At 43.0% G+C, this 14,728-nt stretch overlaps 1 protein-coding gene across 2 annotated transcripts in view; it reads left to right on the top strand.

Moving 5' to 3' along the window:
* Positions 1–14,728, top strand: part of LOC126561499 (ubiquitin-protein ligase E3B) — a 480,330-nt gene that overhangs the window by 449,001 nt on the left and 16,601 nt on the right. The gene's annotated exons all lie outside the window — the stretch shown is intronic.

Genomic DNA, 14,728 nt, shown 5'->3' with positions numbered 1-14,728 from the left:
CCGTCCGCCCGTAGGGGAAGGGTGCAGTCGTGTGGCGCATAACCACAGACCCCCGGACCCGGTCGAAAGAAAATGGAAGAAATTCACACACACAGCTACACGATTTATGCTGCTGGTAGGCCACGCCTACTGAACATACGCCCGGTGGTGGTAACGCTCCGTAACGCCTTCTTTACGGGTTCGAACAAAAATGGAGTAGCCTGCGGCAGAACGGCAGGATATTTTAATGGTCCTTTTTGTCCGGTTTTAACTTTTTTATAAAAAGGATTTTTCTTGTAGCAATAATTGTTGTAGTAAAACGTGTTAAAACTAAAACAAAAGTAGATTTTTAGTCTTATTTATTTACAGCCTAATTTTGTTCTTAAATTATGTTGTCATATTCTTGAATGTGAATAATAACTTGAACTTCATTTTTATGTATAACCTAATTTTGTTCGAAAAATATGATGTCATATTCTTTGAAATAATAGATTAATCTCTAATAGAGAATATAATAATAATGCTGCTCTCCCGTAGTGAGGACTGGTTATTCAACTACGTGGTATAAACAAGTCTAGCAAACCATTCGATGACGTGACCTAGTGGTTGCTAAGCCAAGAAAAAAGAGGACACTAAACGAAATGAATCTTGCACCCAACGGATCATGATCCTGTCTTTTTACGTATATTACTTAACATGACATTAAAATCATTTCCATTTACGTATTACTTCATTTGCGTAAGTTAAAAGCCTCAAAAATATTCGATTCCCATGATTTATGATCATTTAATGTACCTTGACAAGCAATCCAATTTAAGCCACAAATTCCATAATCTCTTTCTCCTTTTTTTTCAAACAACCTTCAACCTTCTTCTGTCCAAAAAACCTACGCATTCATCCATATCGGTGTAAAAGTACATTAAAGGTTTACCGAACAGAGGATCTGACCTGAACCGAACCAGATCATCATACAGACTTTTTCCGCGAAGGATTTCCCGCCAGCCATAAGACACCAAATTTGCACGACACATTAGGCCTGCTCACTTGATTTATCTTGGACACGATCGGTGATTTATGGCCTACCTTATTGCTTTTTAATTAAATCCGTACATGTCCCAGGGGGATCTTTCCCCGGGCTCTTCACGTCCTGCTTCAGCTTTTGAATTTGAAAAAGATCACTCTCTGCTCACTGTTCCATTAGCATTGAGCACGAAAGAAGCCAACATACTACTACACGCACTCAACTCGATCGCTAGTAGAAGAGTAGTTCCAGCAAATTTGTTTCCAATTGCATACAATTAGTCACCGAGCCGAGCGTGTTTCAGAATGTCGACGTGAGGTTTTCAGGCGGGCGGAAAATTAGTTTCCCAGTTTTTCTCTTACGCTACTGTCTACCTCTCTTGCTCTCTCTCTCTCTCTCCCTCTCCCTGTGTTGCGAAAGCTTGAAAAGAGGATCCACCGCATCAAAATCTTTGGTCTTTCGCTCGAGTGCGCTCGAGTGTCATGGTTTGGATTTCAAAATTAGACACCATTAGAGCGCCAAATGCATTTTCCACCAGCAAACGTGTAAACCTCGACTTCTGCCTTAAAAAAAAAAAAGACACCTTCCAAGCGCCGCCCCAACGTGTTCAACGAGTCAATTTTCCGTTTTTCCGCTTCGACGATTCGGATTCAAATTCAGCGGCGCACGGGTTCTGTCCGGTGCGATCGCGCAATGTGCACGGCGACGCGCCACGTTGAAGCTGGCTAAAAGCTAATTTTACTTATCAACACATTCGGAGTCGTTAGTTACGAGCGTTCGCTTTCACAGTTCCACGCTCGATGCACACGCCAACCAGGGGAATGCACACGCGCGACCACCAGCTCCGCTCAGTTGCCGCGGCCGCGATGATATGATGCGTCTGACGATCGTGACGCGATCTGGCTACTGCACGACCGTCAACCAGCGGACCGAAACTAGGTGGCAACGGTGTCTCGTTCACCCATCAGCAAACGGGGCCCCCAAAATGAGTGTTACAAAAATAACACTCAAACAACGAATACACATGCTTTTACACGCACACACACACACCCTTCTATCTGACACGGTGCATTAGGTTTTCGTTTATCTAGTTTATTATCATGCATCATTCGGGGGTATGTACGGGAACGTGCAATAATGTTGTAGTAAGATAATAAGAGCTCACATTAACATATAAATCATTTAGGGGAATCTGTTGTTTTTTTTTTGTCTGTTCCGTGAGTGGCAGCACGTGCACAGTGTTTGAAAAATTCAGTCATGTAAAGGAGAGGTTTAATGAGGTTTCTATGAGACTTCTTAATTTATTTGTTATTGATTTAGAAAGTGATTTGATACCTAAAGGAATTGTCTTTCAAATAAAAAATGTAAACAACTCACAATTTATTTTGAGCTCACTCAAAGGAACATGTGAATGAGCTGTAGAAAAACCGGGAGAAAACTTAACGAACAGCTGAATCTAGAAAACGTTCATAAGACATAAGACATAAGAGATTAAGTAAAAAATAAGATAAGATTGAAAAATGGATCCAAAACTCTTTCCAACAAACATCACAATTTTAAGACTACAGAATGAACTACAAAATGATCTCCTGGAATGATTATTGTATGAATCTGTTGGTATGGAATAAATATGAGAATTAGCAATAGACAAACAGGGCAGACTATCCAGCTTTACGTGAATTAAAATCAAGGAAGGATAATATGTCTGGTCAAGTTTTCGAGGTTCTTTTTCATCTTGGCTTAACGACCTACTAGGCCATGACGGTGGCGGTGACGGATTGGATTACTAGTTTTGTTGATACTACGTGGTTGGAGAGTCAATCTATCAATCATGGGGGAAGTGTCCGGATTGAATGCGGACTCCGGTCGTACAGTGTGAAGACTAGCGCCGCTGTCGCCTCCACCACAGAATCGCCCTAAGTTTTCAAAGATATTATGCTAACAATGAGGAATAACTTAAAGACTCCTCGCAAGTCATATGTTTTTTTGGATTCTGCTAACTCCTTATATATTTAACTCTAAATAAAATTTGCCACCACTTTTACAATATTCCTGTAGACGATAATAATCACTCTGAATGTCTTGTTGATGTATGTTTGTGGACCGTTCAATATCGCTTTTCCGAGGAAAAAAAATGGAAGCCAATAGCCCATCACACCCCTCGAGCACATTCCCAAGGAAACGCTCATTCTCAGCTGCTACGATTTGATTTTATATCCTCGCAACACACGCCAAACACCGATCGTAAATCAAGCTAACAACAAACAATCCAAAACGTCACAAAACATCATGCCATCATAAAGCGAATGTTTACAGCCATGTCCTCATGGCTAATCAGGCTGGCTTGAAAAAAAAAATGCCCCACCCCGGGAACTCAAACACACATCCCATTCCCCTTAGCGATCCTGACCGGGATCACCTGCACGATCCAAAGACAAAAGGGCGAAAACTTCTGGAACTGTCATCGGGCTGCCGATGACAGCAGTCGTTGGGTTACCTCCCCGAGGGAGATGACATCCCGCTGGCATGGCTTCCGGACCGAAGTGTGTGTATTTCTTTCCCATTTTCCAGCTTTAATTAGCCTCATCAGTAGCCGTTCCAGCTTTTCGCTAGATTCCAAAGTCTTCCGCAGGGAACAAGAAAGATGGCAAGTAAAAAAAAAAAGTTGCTGTTTGTTTTACCTCGAAAAGGGATTAGCTGAGGTCCCTTTCTTTTCTTCGCGCTTAATTGATGCAACGTTTGTGTGTAGGTCCAGAGAATGTGTTTCATTTTTCCTGGAGTTTGCAAGTATCCTTAATTCTTGTCGTTTGTACCCCGAAATTAAGCAACAACAAAACACACACGCGCGGATTAGCCCCTTACATGTCTCGTCTACAGCTGGTGCCATTTGGTAGCTACGAAGAACGAAAATCAACTTACATCCATCCATTTGGCCATTTGTTGCTTACATATGGCGCTTCGATCCGTTCGTTGATGAATTTATCTCTTAACCGAAAATCTACACCACTTGCCCTCCGGCGTAGACTCATAATTTATGTACAGCTGGGGATTGTGCAAAAGTTCCGAAATCTCTGTTCCTTCAGAAAGAAAAACGCTTGAAGGGGCTCGCGCACACTAGAGACCAATCGCCATTTGCAACTCGCGCACTTGATCGGGATGAATCGGGATGTGGGTGATCTTGAGGGAAATGCGATCGGGCGATGCACTTTGATCTTTGCAAGGCGCCAGAAGGCGGTTAAAAACGGGGAAATACTTTCACCGCCACTGTGTATTGGGCCAAGCGTCCCAATGATACTTTCTTTCGAAAACACTTGAGAGGTTCGAAGTTTCAATCTAAGAACGATGGCTCAAGACACGCTGTACGGTACGTGCCCACTTGTAGAAACGATTTGTGCAACCGATTAGTAGTGGTTGCCGTATCATAAAATCTTTCTAACCCTCTTAACCGTACCACCAAGGGTGAAAAGCAATAGTCGCGACAGTATACAGACTCTCAAGTACCTAGCTACAATATAGCGCAATTACAAGTTTAGGACTCGTGCAAGATCCACGGAAGAAGCAGCAGAAACCTTTCTTTTTTATCATGCCGATAATTAGATCGTTAGGTTTGTTTTTCTCCCCACTGTTGTCACATGGGCACTGGCAAGGGCAGGTGGTCTTTGCTAAGGTTAGTGCCAGCAGATGCCACAAACAGAAGCCAAAGCCACATCTTACATCTGCATCTAGGGGTTTGTTTTTTTTTTTTTTCAAAGTCACAAAAGCCACGGAAGGCTTGAGACAACAAATTTAATGTGTTTAGACGACGCCAAAGTCAAGTATCGGTTTCAATTAATAATCAAGGACGAGTGCCACGGGTGGAAACAACACGGACGTCTAATGAATTTCAAAAATCCCTTTTTTTCGTGGGGTTCGCTGCGCCGTGTTCGTTCCCTTTATTTATTACGCCATTACGATTATCTGGTCGTAGCAGCTATTCCGGGTGAGCTTTTATGAGCTATTTCCATTTTTGGACGGGGGCAGCTTTTCCATTGGTTCGGGTCAAACGAACGAAAAAAAAAACAAAACTCTCCAACACGAGATATTAGGTTCCGGTTGGCAGATAATTGATTATTTCGTTAGAATTCGTGACGATGTCCTTTGCACACGGGTTTTTTTTCCTTTCCCTCCCTAGCTATTTCGGGTGTATCGAGTGGTGATAAAACTTGTGTAGGCCGCCATCTTCCCTTCCGGCAGCGTTTTCTTTAGCTTTGTTTACACTTTTATTGAGCCTCAAGCCTCGCGGGATTATTATTGTATCATCCACCCGGTTTGCCGGAGGTTCGTCGCCTGCTCGTACACTCTCCCCGGCCACTGCTTGCTTAATAGAGCAAGCGCGACGAACTGTCGTTAGATTGCGTCGTGAAAAAAGGCGCTTCGAAGACGATTTACAACGATCGCGATAAGGCGAACAGTGTGGTGGTGGCGGGCTGCTGTGTGGGGTGCAGGTGCCATTGCCTATTATGGGGCGAACGACAAGCCTCCATAGAGTTGATCATTTCGAGGGGTTGTTTGCTTTTTTCCAGTGGGATGTGTTTGCTGCTCTTTCGATCATTTATATGATCATGTTGTCATCTATCGCGGTACGGTAGCCTGACACTTTGTTCGACAGGTTTGGCTTGGGCTGCAGGGTGAATGTGTTCATTTTCACGGGATTTGATCAAAGTTGTCTACTGGCAGGCAGGTGATCGTACGACAGTTCGCTTAGTATTAATCAACATTGGCAACAATTAGAGCTGGGAACGCTCAACATCGCATTGGAAAGGTGAGGAAGGCTTGAAAATCTAAGTAGAATCCTTAACACAACTATATAAACACTTGTTTTTTGGAGAATAAAATAAAAATCCCCAAATTAAAACAACATTTTCCGTTGTTTTAATTTTTTTGGAAAGTCTATTGTTTTATTTTTATGACAATTTTCCGATTTTAACTCCCCATGGGAAGTGATATTTGTATGATATTCACCTAATTTTGTCTACACATGTTCATTTCTTGAAAATCATATCGATGTCCCACCTTCATCAAATTTACATATTTGTAAAGGTTACTAAGAAAGCCTTATCTTGTCTGTAAAACAAAAAGGCATGGCAGACTGTCAAAGAAGTTCAATGAATCAAAAAGAGAATTTTTTGAACAGAGTTTGCCTTTAATTTCTTTTATTTTTGGATGAAGTTTGCCACCATTATGTTTAAAAAATAGATAAATATTATCTACAAGTGTTCGTAAATTTATGTTAAATGGATTTTTTGGAATGGAATGGAATGGAATGGAATGGAATTTTGCATGTCTTTCACAGCATTATTTAAATGTATTTATTATTTTTGCATCTTACTTCAAATTTTGGAAACATAAGTTTTAGATATCTATTCTAGTTTTTGTTTTATTCTCAAAACATAAATGTTATTGGAGTACTATTACGGTCTGCATGAGAAAATTTTGAATATTGGACAATATCTCTATAAATTATTTAACTGAAAGCTCAATCTCTTAGCATTTAGATGATGGAAAGCGTTAGAATAAGATCGTCAATCGTCTTACGAGGAACATGAAAATCAAAACCACCTTACCTTACGAAGCTCTTGTTAGGATGCAATCTTAAGCTCTAGACCCTCTCCTGCAGTAGTGCTGATTTTCATGATCAGCACCCATCCTAAGATTTATAGGTAAAAAATAAAAGCATAGGAGTATCACTAATCGTCTCGAACGAACACTAATTAAGATAAAAAGCTCCCGTGTAAATATGGTGGAAACAATTCAAATAATAATATATTATTCAAGCCATTATCTTAAGCACGTGGCGGTATATGATGAGGTTAGTTTTGATATGTACCCTTCTACTAGTTAAGTGTGCCTATAAAACCTTGAGACATCGATGAATTCACTAATCAAAAATTCAAAAATATGTTTTGCCCCGAAGTAAGCACCGCTCAAAGGGTAAATTTATTCCACATTTCATCATTAGCTGGTGTCGCTTAGCTACTTAAACCTGCTACCCAGACCATTGGAGCTGTCCTGTTATGGGCATGCCTTTTCTTCACTCCTGCATCAAATCACACTAAAAAAATGCTAAAAAAAACCCCCTCGTAAACAACGCACAGATAATTGACGAAAACATGCCTCTTTTTTTACAATCTGTTTATTAATTTCGAACCGCAATGAGCCGTACCGGCAAACGTAACGATATGCGCTCTTCAGCATATGCTCGTCGAGTGGCTTTTTTAAATTTCCCCCATACACTGCGGGTGTGTTGTTTACGAGAGTTTTGGCTTTGCAGTTATGAATTTAGGCAGCAAACCGAAAGAGAGAATAGCAATATTGCACACATTGCACAAAAGGTCCGCCACATAAAGGCTTCGTCGAACATGACGATCCCTTTTTTTTCAATTAGAAGACTGACTTTCGCAGACGGTTGCATTGCTTGCCTGCACCGTTGGCACCGTACTCCAGGCAAGCATCAAATGCACCGGAACGAAACGAATGTGGCCAACGCGACGACGCGTTTAAAATGCAATCATTTAGGCGCCACCGTAGCGCCATAATAAATTTACTTTCCGGTCCGAAACAAATGCCAGGGAGAGAAAAGGAACAGCAGCAACAAAAAACAGCAGTGCAAAACTGTGGACGCGAGCCAATTTGAGTGCCTTCGGGTGATGAAGGGAAGACACACACACAGAAACCGAAACCCTTAAGGAGGCAATGAAAAATGTGTGGAGAAATATCGACAGGCTGCTTTGCCTGGGCCAGGGAATAAATGGCGGCGAGGAGTGTTTTGCATTGAGCTAAGAAGTGGGATGATTATTTGGTTCACACGGTCTTTAAGCTGTTATAAAGTGACATATATTTCTTTACAAATCTATAATTTATTTAGTAAAACTAAGGAGATCTTAGAAGAAACTAATATGTAAGGCGTATAGAATGAATAGCTAAGAAACTAAGGAATAAATATACTAGAACGAACCCAAGAAGATCGGATAACCCGACTGGATAAGGGAGGAGCGAAGAGAATGACTGATTTTCCCATTGATGTACACATCTCTACCCATTCGATTCGGCTCGCTCGGGACAGTCCACATCCAGACGAATCGTGTGTGTGTGTCTGTGTGACCAACGGCCAGGAATGGCGACAACAACATCAGAAGGGGACGAAACCTGTCTCCTGAGCACTGTACGAAACCCACAAAGAAACGACCCAAACAGACCACGACAAGAGACACCAGATCCGGAACGAAACGGGGGTTGCCACAAAGAAACCCGCGCGAGGGAACCTTTCAACAACTTTATGAGCCTTATCTGATCGGTATCAACGCATCAACCTGTTTGTGTCGCAGTCGCAAAAGGATACGGCCGGTACGCACGAGCAACCAAACGCAGAAAAAGGAAACCGGCAAGGACAAACAATTGCCGCTTCCGAGTGTCTGCTCTGTGGACCCAGCGTCGAGCCGCTCCACCGATCTCACCCTGGATACACGGATACCTACAACCGTCACGGATTATAGCGATTTACATTTCCCTTTTTTGCTTTGTTGAGATTCTTCTCAAGACTCGTACAAACAGAAAAAAATGTCTTGATCCTTGCCAATCGATCGATCGATGATCGTTCATGACGCTGATCGATTGGGAGCGTAGAATAAAACTTAAACCAAAAAAAAAGCCCCTCGAAGACTCGATCCAAATTGATTTATTCCCAGCCGCGAATCAGAAGACATGATCATTGGCATGGAATTCATCGTGAAGGTTATCGCTGTTCGATTCCCATTTTCTGCACCACTGTCGGTCCTTTCGGTTGCTGCGAGCTGCATTTTTGGAAGATGCCGCATCTCCGAACCTCTCCAGGTCGCTCTCTCTCTCACACACACACACACACACACACACACACGCTTCAGGACTTGTTGACAGTTTGTTACGAGATTAGAACGGACACCGGACACAAGGGAACATGCCGACAAGCGACATGCGCCAAAGGCAAGTCGGCGCACAGCGTGGGATATCGATTCCGACACAGGTCCCATGCTGCGCTTCCGATGATGCAACGCAATGTCACCGAAATCGGACGGCTATCCGAAAATCGGCACCAAGCCTCAACAACAACAAAAAAAAAAAACCTCCGAAAGTGTCTCCAGAACACATGATCGACCGCATGATCGGCCGTAATGCAGCGTGTCCTAGTGCGCTAGCGCGCTAGGTCCCAAAACAATTCTTCCCGTCCGGCGCACCAACTCTCGGGACGTGAGATGCCTGATTTATGGCGAAAGCGTCTCTAGAAGCGTCTGTTTTCGGTAAACCTTCACTCCTATCGATGGTGTGCCGGCGACCAAAGGATACCAACACCGACCAAACGGCGGAGAGGGGCGTTGTACAGCGAACTATAAATATAAAGGTGTAATAAAGCTATTGCGCGGAAGCGAATTCTTGGTGAGTTCGGAGAAGGATTACATCTGCGATTGTGGAGTTTCGGAAATTTGTATCAATATTTTTGTGCTGCGAACGCTTTTGAAGCATGATAAAGGTACGGAAGGAGGTGCTTTCGGGGTTCTGTTGCGTGCATGTAAAAATGAGACATTAAACGCCCTCCTGTATTTTAAAGCTAGACTCTAGGAGGCGTTCCATGGCTGCAGCATGTTGAGACACGATCCTTAAGACACCTAAGACAGCGATCACGATCACAAATTGTCTCATTAATGGAAGCAAAGGATAGATTTGGCTTGAGCCGGTTCCCAAGGATCCCTACAATAACATAAGCAGATGTTGCCGATGCTCTACTAACACAATTCTTTGCTGTTTACAGTTTAGTTATGTCAACTAGGAAGAGATCCTTTATAAATCATACAAACTTTCACGGAGCTTATTTATGTAATCCTTCTGGAACACAATATGCTTTTTCAGGTTAAGTAAACAACGATGGTTTGCAATATGTTAGGCAGCAAGTTTACATCACCAACATATCAGTCCACTTGTTTATGTGTAAAGTATTTGAATTTTTCTCCCTCTTTCTCTCTCTCTTCCGGCATGTTTACAACCTCTATCACCTAACACACTGCTTGACTTCAGTGCTAGCATCTGACACTGACCTAGCCTAGAGTCATGCAGCAAAAACAAACTGATAATTCAATAAACACTCTGTACCCGGCTGTTTAGCGACTTCCCCCCAGCAGACCACACGCGCGGGCGCGCGCGCGCCTCGCTCACTCTTTGCTCATCACAGCCCACAATCGAACGATTTTTTAAAGTCAATAAACAGCTTATGGACCATTATTTTCTTCGCGCGCGCAAAAAAAAAAAAAGAAACTCCCCGTCAACTCTGGCCGGTTACACTCGACTCTGCGTTGGAAATTTATTGCCCGCTGCCGGTTCGGTTGATTGCAACCATATGCTTCGCTCGCAGCATGGTTTTGCATCGGTGCGCATCCCTTGGCGTGCATGCTGGCTGGAATCATAAACCGATACATGCCGCATGCACTGCAAACTCCAAACTTCCGAACGTTGGTGTCGGAGTTCGGAAGAGTGAGGGAGCGGCAAAGAGCATAGCGCGGTGTGTGTGTGTGTGTGCAGGATTAATTTCTAAAGCGCAACCGCCAGTGTGCGTTCGATCTCATATTTCAAGATTAATCATATCTGCAAAACACACTGAGGCCGCGCACGAGAGAGGATCCCCGATTGGGTTACTTTCTTCCTGCAGCAAATGGGCCGTCAGTGGCGCCGCCCTGTCAAGGACTGCCTGGGAAGTGCGGCATCGTGACCGTTCGGGAACGCCGACAGCGTATCGCCAGCATTCCGCGAATGCTCGACTAAATGCTCACATTAATTAATTCTTTCGTCGGGTTTGTGGTGGAATTTTATACTTCCATCCCGTCCGATTTCCTGTTTTATCGTACGTTGTTTAGCTTCTGGAAAATTTGTTCAGTTGAGGAGTTGAGCAATAGTTTTTTGTTTCTTTGTTGGTGCAAAATTTGCATTCACTACCTTCGGATGCATCGATCGTTTATCGGAAGCTCAGCTGCACTTCCTTGCTTCTCTGTCAAGGAACGTCGAACAGTGGTCATAATTAGCTTACTATTGGACGGTGTCTAGTGAAGACATTTTGATAGTCAGTTTTATATGTAAAGTGTAAAAATTAATAAAACTTCTAGACCTTCCTGGAGAAACCCCGAAAAAGCATCTTGCATATCGCGATCTTGTACACGGTGCTCATGTACGGTGCATGTTCAGCAGGGTAGCATCCCGAAAGCAAAAGCGCAAAGAATGCAAAAAGAAAAAACTGACAAGTGCACCACCAACAAAATGCATCCGAAAAGCCAAAGTCGACCGGATTTCGGTCACCACGGAACCGACGGAACCCAATTTGCATGCACAACAGTATCCTGTTACACACTCCACTCAACGTAAAGTGAACGCGAAGAACCACACCGAAAGAATTAGACCACCTTCGGGACGGGACGGTAAAAGTGGGGTAGTGGAGACAGTAATATGTCTTTGTAGTGCTGTGTGTGTGTGTGTGATGAAGGTGGGCGAGAAGAGTAAAAATCAACCGAAAAAGTGCATTTGAGCGCGGCACTACAAAGGTCCAGCAAAAGGGGCCAATTTCTGTGCTCGTTTTTGTGTTGCTTTTTTTTTGGCGCAACAACCCTGTGCTGTTCTGTAAAACCGGCGCCTTTTAGTAAATGATACGCCGTTGACAATACCCGGGAACATTGGGGCAGGACTGCTTCGTAATCGTGCCAGAGGTTTTTTTTTTATGTCGGGTTCTGGCGCTTTGCGGAAATGTTCTTCCTCCTTGTGAGGGATCGTGTGTGTGTTTGTATGGAAAGAGAAGCTGTCGCTCTTAATTTAACTCCTGTAAGGCAGCAGTAGTAGAATGTGGACACACGTTGGTTGGTCGATAGGCCCACTTGACTCTTTTAGGAAATGTGTTCTTGCGGCTGATGGCTTTTAATGTCACACAATGTGTGGCAAAAATGAGACATTTGAGGAAGGAGTGAGATACAGTTCCATCCTTAATCAGCGATCAATAACATAATAACGAGAAATTAGTCTGAAGGACACAGGAAAGGAAGGTTTAAAAGGAATTCAAATTGATATTACAAAAACATTATTCAATTTTGTAGATTTTGTGCGTCTAGAATTGGCAGAACTTCTCACCAAACTCAGCAATGTTTATTGACAAAGACTTCCAAAAACCGAAGGTCCCTCCTGGACAAGTGTCCCACCTGTGTTGAACAAGTACAGGCGGCCGCGAACTTCACGGCGACATTCACTCAAAAAAAAGCGATCCAACGCGTGTCCACCCTACGTGTGTCAAAGTTTATCTCCACACCACCACCGTTGGTCAGCTCAAGAAACGACACTCGAACTCGGCGGGTCAATCTCATCTCGTCTTCACCTCGGTTCTCGGCCGAGACAGACCGAAAACGAAGACCACCACCGATGGCGAAGGCCACCGTCGTAGCACTACCCGGTAGACTCCGATCCGGAAATGTAATTAATTTTGATAGGCTCTTAACCGATGTCCAACGGATCGTTTTGGGATGAGTTTTGTGGGCATCTTGGCCCACTGTTCACCACAGAAAGGGGAGGGAGGGAGGGGGAGAAATAAAACGTCATCAAATGTACAGTAATTTCTTAACACATTTCGGAGTCTCCGAGCATCGCGAGGCTCCACAGGCGAAGGAAAAGCGAATTGGACGACGACGCAATGTGACAAAAACTCTTCTTCGAGATTGAATAGAGTGGCTACTTACAGTGGAGGATAAAAAAAGAACTGTTCTACAGTGGGGATATGACGGCTTACTAAGGCACACAGACATCCAATTTAAAAGTCTTGATTGAAGACCAAAAGCTAAAAGACAAAGTCGTTTTTCTATCCCCTACTGTACAGGCGCGATCGTTCACGATCGGGCCAAGATTGCTTTTTTTTCCTTCGTCTTTAACGTCTCAAGAGTTCCACTTCTTCTACTTCTTTCTCGCTGCCCATGCTCTTCGTCTTCATGTTACAGCCCACGGGGTCATTCGAAGCGTGTGGGCATCGAACAACGACACAGCGCACACAAGACACAGCTTATCGTCAGCCAGCCATTGCCAAACAACCTCAGCTTTTACCTCCTTTTGCACTTGACAGACATGTCAATGGGAGCCATGTTTACCGCAAGGGTAAGTACCTAAACCTTCCTGTATCTGCCTGTGGTGTGGTGTCTCCCCTTCCACTACCGGAAGACTCACCCGACTTCACGACTTCTGTACGGGAAGCGAAACAGAATCGGAAGAGTCAACCCCGAGCTTACCGGTGGTCATGATCACATAAATTTACAGGCTCCATTTTGCCACACAAAGCCACAAAGCCACAAAGTCAAATGCCAACCTATTCACAGCCGGCGCTCAATCTGCATCCGACCGACCGAACCCGACCAGAAGTCGTGAAAATTCTTCATTCGCGAAAAGCGGGCGCACGCCGGCTCCGAACGAGCAAAAGGAAAAGAAAGCAAAGGAACCTCCGCGAGCGGTATCGGGGGAAACGGTCACAGCGCGACAGATAATAACGCCGATCATGCGTGAGGTCCGCGAGGATGAAAAGCGTCGCTATTATTGTTATTGTTATTATAATGTGTTCCCGTTCCCGTCCGTTCGGTGCTGCGACAATAATGACACAGCGAATGACTCTTCTGGCTCGGCGATGGGGTTTTGTGTGGCGCCTAGTCGGTGCATTTGCTTTGATGTGGTGCTCCCGGAAAGCGTCCGGTCACAGTAACGGGGCTTTCGTTTGTGGGGAGGGTTTTTCGTGAGGTGCGGGTGGAATGGGAGGATGTGTGGAGGATAGAAAGGAAATGCAGGGAGCTTGCATAAGCCCACGAAATAGACACGATAGCATTGTTGCTACAAGTTTGGAACGGTAGAAGCGTTAACTTTGTGATAAATGTTAAAGGTTGAAGATGAATATAAAACAAACAAATAAAGATGAATTCGATCAAGCAAATAGAGAAGACTAATAAAAGAGATAATGAAATTAAGCATAAAAGTATACAAACACAGTAAAAATGGCTATTGCTAAAACAGACAGACAGACAAAGATGAAGGAAAAAATAAAAGATAAACAAGTAAAGAATTATTTTTTAAAGAAAATTCAAAAAGACGAATGAACAAAACAATGCAATATGGTAAAAACATACCAACTTCAATGAAAAAGTACGAGCAATATGAATGCAATAAATATGGATCAATTCAGATATTATATTATGATTAAAAAGCTCTTAAATTCATGATGACTAATATTTTACCAACGTTCAACATAAAAAGCAATGATGACAGGTAATATAAAACATGGAAAAATCAAATTTTGATCTCAACATTTTTCAATAGTGAGTTGTAAGATTTTGTAAAGCAGCCCAAAGGGTAGAAAATTACTCAGTTAATATTTAACAATTTACAATAAGGTAAAATATCAAATAAATAGATACATTTGGAGAAAGACAAGAAACTGGGAAAATCATGCAATAAATAGTCCAATCAATTAATAATGAGTATATAAAAGCAAACCTACAAAAGAAATAAACTATCGTAAGAAAAACTGTAAACTTAAATATTAAAATGACTAAGGAATCAAGCATAGAACGGCTCAAATTAGAAAAAAGTGTATACTACAACCTACGATGAAAAGAAAGAATGAACAACAAAACATTGGCAATGAAAACCGCGTGTGAAATT

This window comes from Anopheles maculipalpis, chromosome 3RL (assembly GCF_943734695.1).
Source record: "Anopheles maculipalpis chromosome 3RL, idAnoMacuDA_375_x, whole genome shotgun sequence".
NCBI classification, from domain to species: domain Eukaryota; kingdom Metazoa; phylum Arthropoda; class Insecta; order Diptera; family Culicidae; genus Anopheles; species Anopheles maculipalpis.
The sequence above is the reverse complement of the archived record's forward strand: the minus strand, read 5'-3'. Positions and strand labels throughout refer to the sequence as shown.